We start from the raw sequence: 14,559 nt of genomic DNA, 5'->3' as shown, positions 1-14,559 counted from the left end.
CATACTTGTCTCAACTTCTTTTCTAAAGCAAAATCTAAGTCTTTCTTGGTGGTAGAGATGCCATGTGGGTCTGCAAGGAATTATAAGATCAGAAAATCCAGACGTTCAATCGGAGAACTCCCTGAACAAGCATCTTTAAGACATTTGAATATGATGTCCCTTTAACATCGGTTTAAACGCTTATAGCAAAGTCAAAGGACAGGCTGTACTTGGGCACCACAGGGCAGTATGAGCGTCCTTGCCTTCAACAACAAAAAGCCTAGGAAACCAACTTATCTTGGGTCCAGGCTGGGAACTGTTTAGGACTGAAACCATGAAAAAGTAAATGAACCTGCCAAGAATAAGAGAATTGGACAGGGATCTTCTGGCAAAGAAAGTGCTTCCCAGCTGCAGACCAACAGAATCTGGACAGAATGAGAAGAAGGCTCAAAACTACACTTAGTGCCAGGGAGCAAAGTGAAACTCTTACAAAGGAGGCCGCTTTGAGGCTTATAAACACCTTGGAAAACTGCTCATTAGGATTTCAGAATAACATGTTTAACCATTTTAGGATGCATGCACTTAATATATGCAGGCCCTAGGTCTCTTTGTGACACTTTCCTTACTTATAGGTATATTTCCCTATAGCTTTTGATCAATATAAAGAAAGCAAAGAGAATAACAGTATGGTAGAGGTTAAGAGCAAATTAAAAACAAAACAAAATCTATATATATATATATATATCATAATCACCATGTTGAGACTGTAAAGTAAACAGGGTTAACCAAGGACAGGCATTGCTATTTCCATAATGTGTTTAATAAATTAATCTAAGAAATTCACAAACTATCATTCAGCATAGACAGTAAGATGCAATGTATCTGTAGATTTAAGCTTTACCTTTAGGGACGTTAGCCCTAATTGAGAATTCAGATTCCTGGGATTGGCTAGTAATCACATAAGAAACGGCCACATTTCAGACCTGGCCAAGCAGTTCATATCTCCAAGCTATCCATATCTCTTCCAACTATTCATATCTTGATCAACACCAAAGGCTTTGCTATTTAGCATACTGAATGTCAAAAATAGCTCTTCATTGGTGAAATTAGTAGTTTGTTTAATTAAAATGGTGTTAGAAATAAACTCTCATTAGTGAAACTAAAGTAATTCAATTTATGAGGATTGGCAAAAATGTCAGAGGATATCCTCATCCCTCCAAGAACAGAGTAAGACTTGGGCGAGGGATGATGTCAAGTCTTGATGCCCTGACAGTGCACCATCTAGCCACTGCTTGAGAATGTCTCCTTGCCTGTGGCCAACCATTAGGCAGAGAATCCTGCCTCTTTCGTGTCTGCAGCATATGAACCTTCCGTGGAAAGTGTAATCAAGCACCTACCCAGTTGGCAAGCTGTACCTTCCCTGACAAAGGAACTCTTGCCTAGAGAGCTCCATCAACCTAATAACAGACCCACTCAGCCTCAAATTTGGCGCCATATAAAAAAAGGCAGCAATAGTCAAGGGGATAAGCAGTTTCACTTAGGATTTCACAATTCACCAGAATACAAAGTATGCTAAAAGCACTTTATAAACCTCATATAAAAAACAACAACAATAAATTTTGGTCAATCCTCTAGTTTTTCAGCCACACCCCAGGATTGTAATACATCACAATGCTGCGATGATAATCTCAAAATTGCTCCTTCGTAGCATGGAGAAATTAAGCAAAACACAAATTTCTTTCACGGCTTTTTAACACCTACAGATGCCAACTCTTCAACCTATCATTTAAATTTTTCTATATGACTTCCTCCCCCCCCCAAATTCATTTCTCCATGTTCCCTAAATCAAGTTTCACTCCACTCAATGCCTCCCTAGTTCTCCCCACTCATGGAATCTAATCTCTCAGTAAAAGTCTTGCTGAAGTCCCACCTCACCTGGACCACTCCTGCATCAGAACACTGATACAGAACCCTACCACCCCTCATTCTGAGAAGTAATGGTATGCCTTCCAGGTTGGTGGCTTAACATTTTCCTGAGTGCATCTGATCTTTCCCCAGATTGATGAAAACTCCTTTAGCACGTAAAGTTATGTCCACAGGTCCTATAAATCTCCCCTAGCACTTGACAATGTGATGATGACTACATAAAGCTACTTAACTGTCTACTGAATTAACAGAATAGCCAGATACAAAAGAAATAAAAGAGACAGCTTGTCAATATAAGCAGTGGCCATAGCTGGTAATCTCATTTTCCTTCATGTACTCAACAAGGTACTGAAAAGGTACTTTGTAGATATCACACGGAAAACAAAGCTATTAAGTCATCAGTTCTACCTAACCCTATCGGCAATTCTACAATATAAAGAAAAATACAGTTGATAAAATTCCTAGGATATTATCAGTGCTGCACCAGAGATAAATCTCTTAACTTTATGAGGTCTTGATGTTCTCATCAGTAAATCAGGAAAAACGCCTGCCCCAGTCTTTTTTATAGGGCTCGCATGAAGCAGGAGCAAATATTATGTGGAAAGAGCTATGAAAATGACATGCTGTGATTCAAAAATAACACACCATGAGTGCTACTTGTTTTGATTTTTTAAAATCTATGTTTGATTAGAACATTTCTTGTATTTAAAAAATCCTTTTCAGAGGAATTCAGAATCATCATCATATGTACACATCAAGATACAGAACCAACGCTAAATCTTTATTGATGGGAAGGTAGTTCAGCAAATTTTGGTCTCCAGAGTTTTCTTGGCATTTGCACTGATTGTTCCTAAATTTTGAATTTAATTGATGATTGCCCTGTGGTCGTTCCTCAACTATCCATGAATGTCTTTTTTTCTGTTGTATTTCTTTCTAACATTTCAGAAATATATTTGTTATTTTCCCAAATAGGGTTATAAGCCCCTTGTTCCAGCTACCATATCCTATATTCCCCATTTTCCCCAGAATATTGTTCTGTACACATAGCAGACACACCATGAGTATTAAGGAACTACAAGGGTCAAGAGCAATAAAAATGGTTTTTTGACAAATCAAATCATAATTTTATTATCTGGGTTAAAACAGGGTTATGTTCCCATGACACTACTCCACTCTTTTAAATTCTTGAAATCTGTTTTGACTTTTGCTGAACTGGATCATTTCTTCCTGTTAAAGAAAACAAATAGAAGCTTTCTACCACAGGCACATCAGAAGATTTAAAATCACATGCTAAAAGTGACATAAATAGACCATAAACCCACTATCTCAAAAAAAAAAACAATAGTTACTTATAGCAGATATTTAATAATGACCCCAAAATAAATCAGAGCTATAACCCATAAATAGTTTATTTTAGAGAACCCACTGGAAAATATAATGCTCAGAGGTAGGCATTCTAAGAGTACTTCATTGAGATTTTTCAAGCCAAAGTGAGGGTATGGTTACCACCTTAAAATGTCTCATGTTCACATTTTTCTGATGGTGCTTTATGGAAGAAAATTTCATTGTCCATTAATCTGTATGCTAAAGCAGAATCTAAACTACCCTCTGAGAGGAAGTATTGTTCTTCCCATTGGTGTTCCTATAACTCATCAGATGGGATGTCCATACATGTGAGAATAAATCTTAGTTTGGGGTTCCTCAGGTCCTCAGAAACTCTCAGCACTGCCCCTGCTCCAGCATCTACCAAGGCTAATAGATCCATATTGGAGTGGTGAAATATAGAACTTATCTCAGATAGTCCAGGAAGTACAATCCCCCATCGAATATCAGAAGTTTGACCAAGGATGAATATATCTTTTCAAATTAGTGTTTGAGGTGTTTTTGTTTGTTTGTTTTTTTAGTAAATACCCATGGTGGAATTTCTGGATCATATGGTAATACTACTTTTTTTTTATTTTTTGAGGAAACTCCACCCCCTTTTCAGCAGTGGTTGCACCAATTTACATTCCCACCACAGTGTACAAGGCTAACCTTTTCTCCACATCCTCACCAACACTTGTTATTTCTTGTCTTTTTAATATTAGCCATTCGGACCTGTGTGAGGTATTATTTCACTGTGGTTTTGATTTGCATTTACCGGATGATTAATGATCTTGAGAACCATTTCTTTCTGTTGGTCAACAATATGTCTCCTTGGGAAAATGTCTATTCGTGTCCTCTGTCCCTATGTTCATTGCAGCATAATTTACAATAGCGAAGATATGGAAGAAGCTGAAGTGTCCATCAATAGATGAATGGATAAAGAAGGTATGGGGTACACACATACACACACACACACACACACACACACACACAATGGATTATTACTCGGCCATGAAAAAGAATGGGATCTTATCATTTTTGATATAGATGGCCAGAAAGGGTATTATACTAAGTGAAATAAATTAGACAGAGAAAAACAAATACTGTATTATTTCACTTCTATGTGGAATCTAAAAAGAAAAACAAATGAAAAAACAAATAAGGGGGGTGCCTGGGTGGCTCAGTCAGTTAAGCTTCAGCTCAGGTCATGATCTCAGGGTCCTGGGATCAAGCCCTGCGTCGGGCTCCCTGACCCGCGGCAAGTCTGTGTCTCTCTCTCCCTCTGTGATCTCTCTCACTTTTGCTCTCTCAAATAAATAAAATCTTAAAAAAAGAAAAAAGAAAAAACAAACAAGAGATACAGACTCATAAATACAGAGAACTGGTATTTGCCAGAAAGGATAGGAGAAATAGGTGAAGGGGATTCAAGAGGTACTAACTTCCAGTTATAAAACAGGTAAGTCAGGAAGATGAAAAGTACAGGATAGGAAATTATAGTCAATAATATTATAATAACGTTTTACAGTGACAGAGGATAACTATATTTATTGTGGTGAAAAATGCATTCAATTTTTTTAAAGATTTATTTATTTATTTTAGAGAGGGAGAGAGATCAACAGTGGCAGTAGGGACAGAGGAAGAGGGGGAGAGAGAGAGAGAATCCTCAAGCAGACTCTCCACTGAGCATGGAGCCAGATGCGGGGCTTGATTCCAGGACCCTGAAATCATGACCTGAGTCGAAATCAAGTGGCCAATCAAGAGTTGGCCACTTAATCAACTGAGACCAGGTGTCCCAATGTATAAAATTATTGAATCACTATGCTGTGCATTTGAAACTTTATAACATTGTATGTCAACTATCCATAAATAATATTTTTAAGTTTGACTGAAGGAGATAACTAAAAAAAAAAAGTCCAAAAAGCATGCAGCTCATCCATTTCCTTACATATATTCTCCTCACCCGGAGTGCATAGATAAAATCTTCCTCAGGTCAGCCAAGGGCTCTTTTACCTGTACCTGGGCATACTGGTCTCAAGAATAACTTCACCTGAACTGTGCTTGGGTGTGACCGCTAAGAAAAAGAGACCACTATGTCTACTAAAAGAACACAGCTGAAAATATCCATCCCATCACATAATATTGTCTATGGGAGAGGTCTGAAGGTAACTTCATTTCTAACCTTAGAATTTTATAGCTTAATCTAAAAAATTAAACAGATGGCATTTTGAGTTTATTTATACTTTTTTCATCTTATGGACCACTGTGTTAACCAAATTTGTTTATTGTTTTGGCTATTAAAAAACTTAAGTATATGTTTTGGAATTGCCACATGTTTTGGAATTCCAGAATACATGTTTTTTATCAGCCTCATTCCTGGCTCTATTTTATTCTTTGTCTTCTTTTTTTCTTTCCACTGGTAGCTAATTTTTTTTTATTTTATAATATCTTACTTTTCTTATTAATCATTGTAAGTATTTTTTGTAATAAGCCAGCAATAAATACATAATTAGTATTAGAGGAATGATGAAAGATCCATTTATATGCCTATGTTAGCTCATTTGAGCTTTTTATTGGATGACTGTCTAGATAAAAGGTAGATCCATGATAGCAGACCAAATTGTGGTCTGCAAATTTTGGTTTGCATTGACAATTTAATTGTAAACAAAACAAAACAAAAAAACAACCCAATAGCACAACTCTATAGAATTGTTCTTGGGTAGGGGAGATAAGAAAAATAATACCTAATCAGTACCACACATGACAGCATGCACTGGGTGTATTATTGTCTATACTGAATGTTTTATGTAGCTATAATCATAGTGCACATGCTTTACTATAGATATTTTTAAACCACTGCATCATTATCACACTTATAAATTATATTTCTGCCACAGTCTTGACACAATTAACATTATATTATACTCACTTAATCAACTCTAAACAGAACATGTGAATGTAACTGCTCAAAGCATCCCTGGTTGGCATTTAAATAAGAAGTTATAAACCTAGAAGGGTATATAAAAATGACAAATACAAAAGAATAATAATGGTAACATCAAAAAAGACTAAATCTGTAAAAGAGCTGAAGTCTTTGAAAATGTTTCAGGATAATATAAAAGGGTATTTTCTTAGCTATAGAAAAACATTCCATGTTGATCGACTGGAAGAACAAATATTGTTAAAATGTGTACACTACCCAAAGCAATCTACACATTTAATGCGATCCTTACCAAAATACTGCCAGCATTTTTCACAGGGCTAGAACAGCCCTAAAATTTCTATGGAACCACAGAAGACCCTGAATAACCAAAGCAGTCTTGAAAAAGAAAAGCAAAACTGGAGGCATCACAAGTCCAGACATCAAGATATATTACAAAGCAGTAGTGATCAAAACATTATGGTACTGACAAAAAATAGATACCTAGAACGATGGAAAAGAACAGAAAACCCAGAAGTGAGCCCACAATTATATGTTCAATTAATCTTTGACAAAACAGAAAAGAATATCCCATAGGAAAAAGACAGTCTCTTGAACAAATTGTGTTGGGAAAACTGGACAGCAACATGCAAAAGAATGAAACTGGACCACTTTCTTAAACCAAACACAAAAACAAATTCAAAGTGGATTAAGACCTACATGTGAGACCAGAAAACATAAAAATCCTAGAAAAGAACACAGGCAATAACTTCTTTGACATCAGCTGTAGCAATTTCCTTTTAGAGATGTGTCCTGAGGTAAGGGAAACAAAATCAAAAATAAACTATTGGGACTTCATCAAAATAAAAAGTTTCTGCACAGTGAAGAAAACAATCAATCCAACAAGAAGTCAACCTACAGAAAGGGAGAAGATATTTGCAAATGATATATCTAACAAAATATAGAAAGAACTTAAAGAAGTCAATACCCAAATTCAAAATATAGAAAGAACTTATAGAAGTCAACACCAAGAAAACGAACAATCCAATGAAAAAAATGGCAGAAGACATAAACAGACATTTTTCCAAAAAAGACATACAGATGACCAATAGACACATGAAAAATGTTCAACATCACTGATCCTCAGGGAAAATACGAATCTAAAACACAATGAGATATCACCTTACTCCTGGCAGAGTGGCTAAAAACAATGACACAAGAAACAACAGGTGTTGACAAGGATGTGGAGAAAAAGGACCCCTTCCCATTGTTGGTGGAAACACCAACTGTGAAAAACAGTATGGAGGTTCCTCAAAAAGTAAAAATAGAACTACCTTACAATCCAGCAATGGCACTATAGATATTTAGCCAAAGAATGCAAAACTACTAATTCAAAGAGATACATGTACCCTAATGTTTATAGCAGCATTATCTACAATAGCCAAACTATAGAAAGAGCCCAAATGTATGTCCATCAACTGATGAATGGATAAAGAAGTTTTGGCTTACACACACACACACACACACACACACACACACACACTAGAATGATACTCAGGCATCAAAAAGAAAGAAATCTTGCCATTTGCGATGACATGTTTGGAGCTAAAGTATATTATGCTAATTGAAATCAGTCAGTCAGAGAAAGACAATACCATATGATCTCACTCATGCGGAACTTAAGAAAGAAAACAGATGAACATATAGGAAGGGGGTAAAGAAAAAAAGGATGAGGGAAATAAGCCATAAGAGACTCTTGAGGATGGAGAACAAATTGAGGGCTGATGGAAGGATGTGGGTGGGGGGCTGGGCTAGATGGGTGATGGGTACTAAAGAGGGCACTTGTGATGAGCACTAGGTGTTGTATGTAAGTGATGAATCACTGAATTCTACTCCAGAAAACAATATTGCACCGTGTGTTAACTAAAATTTAAATTAAAAAAAAAATACAACTGCCATATGATCCAGCAATTCCACTTCGAGATGCATGTCCAAAGGAAATGAAAATAAGGTATTGAAGAGATTATCTGCACCCCCATGTTTACTGCAGCATTATTCACAATAGCCAAGATACGGAAACAACCTAAGTGTTCATCAACAGATAAATGGACAAAGATGTGGTATAAATATACAATGAAATACTATTCAGCAATGAGAAAAAAGGTAAATCTCCATTTGCAATAACATGGATGGATCTGGAGGACATTATGCTGAGATAAGTTAGAGAAACGGTACCTCTTATATATGGAAATTAATTATCTAATTGTAAAAGCAGAGAGTAAATTGGAGGTTACCAGGGATTGGGGGGAGGGAGGGAATGAGAAAGATGTTTAGGGGCACATACTTGCAAACAGAAAAATAAGTCCTGGAGACCTAATACAGTACAGTGATTATAGACAACAAAACCATATTGTAAACATTGCTAAGAGGACAGATTTTCATTATTCCCAATATTAGAAGAAATGATAATTATGTGACAAGATAGAGGTGCTAACTAATGCTACCATGGCAACCTTATTGCAATATAAATGTATCAAATTAACATGTACACATTAAATTTACACAGTGTTATACATCAAATACAACTTAACTAACAAAGTACTTCTAAGTAGCATTTAAAAAATCAAATCCCTAAGGAGCCACTGAATAAAAACATGCCTGGCCTCTAGGAAGAAACCTATCAAATTGCAATGAGAGAAAATAGAAACGACTTAAATATATATGAATGGATTTATTACATTTGTGGATTTAAGTCTCAGTTATTTCACTTTTCTCCAAACTGATAGTTAAATTAAATGCAATTCTTTTTTTAAAAAGATTTTATTTATTTATTTGACAAAGAGAAACACGGTGAGAGAGGGAACACAAGCAGAGGGGAGTGGGAGAGAGAGAAGCAGGCTTCCCGCTGAGCAGGGAGCCCGATTCGGGACTCGAGCCCAGGACCCTGGGACCACGACCTGAGCTGAAGGCAGATGCTTAACCAACTGAGCCACCCAGGCGTCCCTTAAATGAAATTCTAATCAACATCCCAAGTATGCATGTGTATTTCAGTGGATATGACAAACTGTTTCTAAAATTTATAAGAGGACTTAAAACAGTCTTTTAAAAAACTCAAAGTGGAAAGACTTGCAATTCTAGACATCAAGACTTACTACAGTACAGCAGTAGTGAAGCAGGATAGTAGTGGGACAAGAATGCACAAACACACAATGGAATAGAATAGAGATCCACATACAAGTCTCTCACCCATACAGACAGGTAATAAAATAGGACCTCTCTACCTTACACACCTAAAATGTCTAAGGTGATTGTAGATCAATATACAAAAGACAAAACAAAGTTTTGCAAAGATAATATTAGGACGATATCTTGTTGCTTGTACAGTAGGCAAAGACTTTCAAACAGGACATTTGATATACTAGCTGTCAAGGAAAGAGCTAATAATTTGGACTACGTTTAAAGTAATCACCAAAAGATACAATAAAGTAAAACAAAGGATTTGAATCCATAATTGCTACAGTCACCAAGAAATTATAATCAACCTATTGAAAAAATGAATAAGAAGTTTCAAAGAAGACTATATAAATAAATGTATGAAAATATCACCTACATTAATGATCAGAGAAAGGTAAATTAAAATCAGAGTGGCATAACATTACACATGCATCAAAGTGGTTAGTCATCAATATAGTAGCAATAACAATAATAAAAGAGTGACAATACCAAAATTGCCAAGAATGTAAAGCAATGGGAATTCTCATATGCTGCTGATGAAACTGTAAATTGGTAAAACCACTTTCAAAAAATATTAAAAGCCACATCTCATAAAACTGAATACATGCATATCATATAACCCAGTGATTCTACTCCTTGGGATATACCCAACAGAAATGTGTACATGTTCATCCACAGAAATATATAAGAATATCCATAACAGCATTATTTGTAATCACTCAAAACAGAAAACAGATATGTTCATAAACAGCAGAACAGCTAGATAAAATATGAAATCTTCATACAATGGAGAAACTATACAAAAAAAGAAAATAAACTACAACTCTGCACAAACTACAAACTTAATGTAAGCAAAATAGACAGAAACATGCATACTTTTGGCTATTCATTCAAAGTTCTAGAAGCAGATAAAATTAAACTACGGTATTTTAGAACTGAAACTAGTGTAGTAAAATCATAAGGAAAAGTAATTTGTGATTACCATACAAGTCAGGACATTAATTACCTTTGGCAGCAAGGAATGGGAATGAGAGGAATTTTCTGAGATGCTGTCAGTGTTTTATTTCTTGACCCAGGCAACAGTAACACAGGTGATGTATCTGTGATAAATCACTGAGCTACACTTCTGTACTTTTCTATATATAAGCTGTATTTCCCAGCATAAAAGCTCCTTAAAAAACTGAATTGCCTGGATGGCTCAGTCAGTTAAGCGTCCAACTCTTGATTTTGGCTCAGGTCATGATCTCAGGGTTGTAAGATCGAGCCCCATGTGCAGCTATGCAATGGGTGTGGAGCCTGCTAAATATTCTCTCTCCCTCTGCCCCTCCCTCACTGCCTGCTCTCTCCCTCTTTCTCTTTCTTTTCAAAAAGTTTGAATTGCCATGACATATATGTTGAAAAATAAACTGACCACATATATGTGGGTCTAATTTCTAGGTACTCTATTCTGTTCTGTTGATCTCTAGGTCTACAAATGTATTCTCATGCCCATAGCTCACTGTCCTAATAGATGTAGCTTTACCATCAGTCTTGAAATCAGGTAGTATTTGTTAGTCTGCCAACTTTGTTTATCTTTCTGAAACTATTTTCATCTTTCTAGTTCTCTTGTACCTCAACATATATTTTAGAATCAATTGTCAATGTCTACAAAATGCCTGCTGGAATGCTTATTGGGATTATGTTGAATCTCTGGATCAATCTGGGAGTAAAGTGACATCTTAATATTGAATCTTCCAGTTCTTGGTGAGAAATCTATTTACTTAGTTCTTTAAGTAACCTTAGCAATGTTAGGTAGTTTTCAGTATATAGACTGGCCTAAGTTTTGTTAAATTTATCTCTACATATTTCATGTTTTTCATGCTATTTTTTCTTTCTCCAAATTTTTATTTAAATTCCAGTTATCATGCTATTTTAAATGGTATTGTTTCTTCAACTTTATATTCCAATTGTTCTCTGCTAGGACATGGAAATATGATTGATTTTCATGTTTGCCTTTGCTTCATAAACTTCTTAAATTCATATATTAGTTCTAATGGTTGTTTAGTATTGTCATCAGAACTAATGAAGGGATAAAAAAGATGTGGTATATATATACAATGGAATATACTCAGCCATAAAAACAAAGACATCTTGCCATTTGCAATGACATGGATGGAGCTAGAGTGTATGATGCTAAATGAAATAAGTCAAAGACAGACAAATACCATATGATTTCACTCATATGTGGAATTTAAAAAATGAAACAGGTGAATATAGGGAAAAAAGAGAGAGAGAGAGAAACCATAAAACAGACTCTTAACTACAGAGAACAAACTGAGGGTTGCTGGAAGGAAGGTGGGCAGGTGGATGGGTTAAATGGGTGATGGGTAATTAGGAGGGCACTTGTAACGGGCACTGAGTGTTATATGTAAGTGATGAATCACTAAATTCTACTCCTGAAACTAATATTACATGATATGTTAACTAAATAAAATTTAAATAAAAACTTGAAACAAAAAAAAGTACTGTTAGCAAAATTTTCTACATAAACAATCATGCCATCTGCACACTGAGAAAGTTTTATTCCTTTCTAATCATTATGTCTTATATTTATTTTTCTTGCCTTAGTTCAATGGCTAGAATCCCCAGCATAATGTTGAGTAGAAATGGTAAAAATGGGCATCCTTAACTTGTTCCCATTGTTTGGGAGAAAATATTGTCTTTCACCATTAAACTCGATGTCAGCTCTAGGCTTTTCACAGGGTTCTACTTACCAGGGTGAGGCCCTTCCCTTCTCTTCCTAATTTGCCAAGATTTTTTATTATGAATGGGCATTGAATTTTGCTAAATGCTTCCTCTGCATTATTGAGATTATGTAATTTTTTCCTTTATGCTTTGTTGAGTTTCAAATGTTAAACCAACCTCACAATCCTTTTTATGTATTATGGGATTAAATATGCAAATATTTTGTTAGGGAATGTCCTAGTTATGTTTTGATCAGGGATACTTCTCTGTATTTTTCCAATGACTTGTCTAGTTCTGGTATCAGGGAAAGTTTAGCCTCATAAATAAGTAGGACAGTGTCCCCTTCTCTATTTTTGGATGGAGCTTATGCAGGACTGGTATTATTTCTTCTTTTAAGGTTTGGTGGTACTCACCAATGAAGCCACCTCAGCCCCGGGTTTTCTTTGTTCTGTTAACAAGCTTGTTTTATTAATGACAAAAACATTCTAAAAGGTAGGGGTATGTGCAAACTTCATACTAAAAGTGAACTATGCATATGTATTGGTACATATAGTACAAATAATTCTTGTTCAGTTGAGTTTGAAAACTTATAAAAGCCCAAGGTCATAGAAGTATGGATGTTTTTACTTTCTCTTGAGCTTTCATAAAGTTTTCAAATCCTCTCAGTGAACATGCGTTATTTGTAACTAGAACCAAGAACAATAAATGGCGTCAGAGTTGTCCATAAATGGACTGGGATCTCCTCCCACCATCTCTTCTGACCATGTAATGATGTTGCAGAGGTGCTTTCTGAATTGCTATCAGTTTGGAATAAAGTGTATTTCACCTTGAAGATACTATTAGTTTATATCACTAGCCTTTCACTTCCCATAATCAGAACAAACCTGCCTCAGAAGAGTGAGGTGTACTATTTTAAAATCCATACCAGAAACAGAGATTGATGGTGGAGGTTTGAAAGGAGTGAGGCTGTTACTGTCCAATAAAGAAGCCAAAGGAGTTAGAAATAAGAACAGAGAAAAATAATATTGAGCCTGGAATAAAGGAGACTATCTTCCAAAAGACTAGAGGCTGCTTAGAAGACACTAATGTAATACATTCCATTTCTAATGAAGCTACAGCAACTTACTTTAAGCTCCAGTGTATCAGATGGAAGACAAATATTAAAAAAATTTTTTGTAAGTTATATTTCGAAAACCACATGAAGAGGTAATCTTTATAATTTTGTATTGGTTGAACAAACAGGCCAACTTCTCAATTTCTTATGAGTATCTTTATTGTAACAAGATTTTTCTACCATCAGCAACATAATGCAAATAACATAGAAGCACAGAATTAAAGGAAACAGAACAAAGCTGTCAAGTTAGAGGGGAAACAGTTTTTATAATGACTTTTCTCAAAACTTTTTGTTGGCTCCAGCTAAAAGAGTGTTTTTAAATACATGCAGCACTTAAATAAGTCAATCAGAGAAAGACATGTATCATATGACCTGATTGATATGAGGAATTCTTAATCTCAGCAAACAAACTGAGGGTTGCTGGAGTGGTGGGGGATGGGAGGGATGGGGTGGCTGGGTGATAGACACTGGGGAGGGTATGTGCTATGGGGAGCGCTGTGAATTGTGCAAGACTGTTGAATCACAGATCTGTACCTCTGAAACAAATAATGCAATATATGTTAAGAAAAAAAAAAAGATAGCAGGAGGGGAAGAATGAAGGGGGAAATCGGAGGGGGAGATGAACCATGAGAGATGAGGGACTCTGAGAAACAAACTGAGGGTTCTAGAGGGGAGGGGGGTAGGGGGATGAGTTAACCTGGTGATGGGTATTAAGGAGGGCATGTTCTGCGTGGAGCACTGGGTGTTATGCACAAACAATGAATCATGGAACCCTACATCACAAACTAATGATGTAATGTATGGTGATTAACATAACAATAAAAAAATTAAAGAAAAAATAAAAAAATAAAGTTTTTCTTACAGTCAGCAAAAAAAAAAAAAAAAAAAAAAATACACGCAGCACTTGAGCTACTCCCCCAGCAACTAAAGATAGGAACTGGAAATAGTGTAACTTCTGTTTCTGATTATCTTTATAGAGGATGTGATTGGTCATACTATGACTACTGTTAATCAAATACTTAAGATACCAGTTGAAAGGAAATATCACATGAATTTTCTTTACCAGGCACCACTAACACAATGGGAAAGAAGGGCTATTCACGTGCGGACAAGAGTAAGAATTAAGATTCCAATGAATGAATAATATAAAACATATAAACATGTTATTAATTACCTCAATTCTTAAGAGATATTACATCTGAATTAAAAATTTTAAGTTAGCAATATTGAGCCTATCATTGTCTCCACTAGAAACTTTAAGAGAATGTGGTCAAAACAGAGGATGCATTAGGCACTCAGA

The 14,559-nt window shown here is 35.7% G+C and overlaps 1 protein-coding gene across 1 annotated transcript in view; it reads right to left on the bottom strand.

The window, feature by feature from the left end:
• The window catches only part of FMN2 (formin 2), a 370,643-nt gene that overhangs the window by 293,513 nt on the left and 62,571 nt on the right, over window positions 1-14,559 (bottom strand). The gene's annotated exons all lie outside the window — the stretch shown is intronic.

The sequence above is a fragment of the Eumetopias jubatus genome, unplaced genomic scaffold (assembly GCF_037043125.1).
Source record: "Eumetopias jubatus isolate StellerSeaLion01/CBP00866 unplaced genomic scaffold, mEumJub1_p1.0 scaffold_12, whole genome shotgun sequence".
NCBI classification, from domain to species: domain Eukaryota; kingdom Metazoa; phylum Chordata; class Mammalia; order Carnivora; family Otariidae; genus Eumetopias; species Eumetopias jubatus.
Note: the sequence above shows the minus strand (reverse complement) of the source record. Positions and strands in the feature narration are given on the sequence as shown.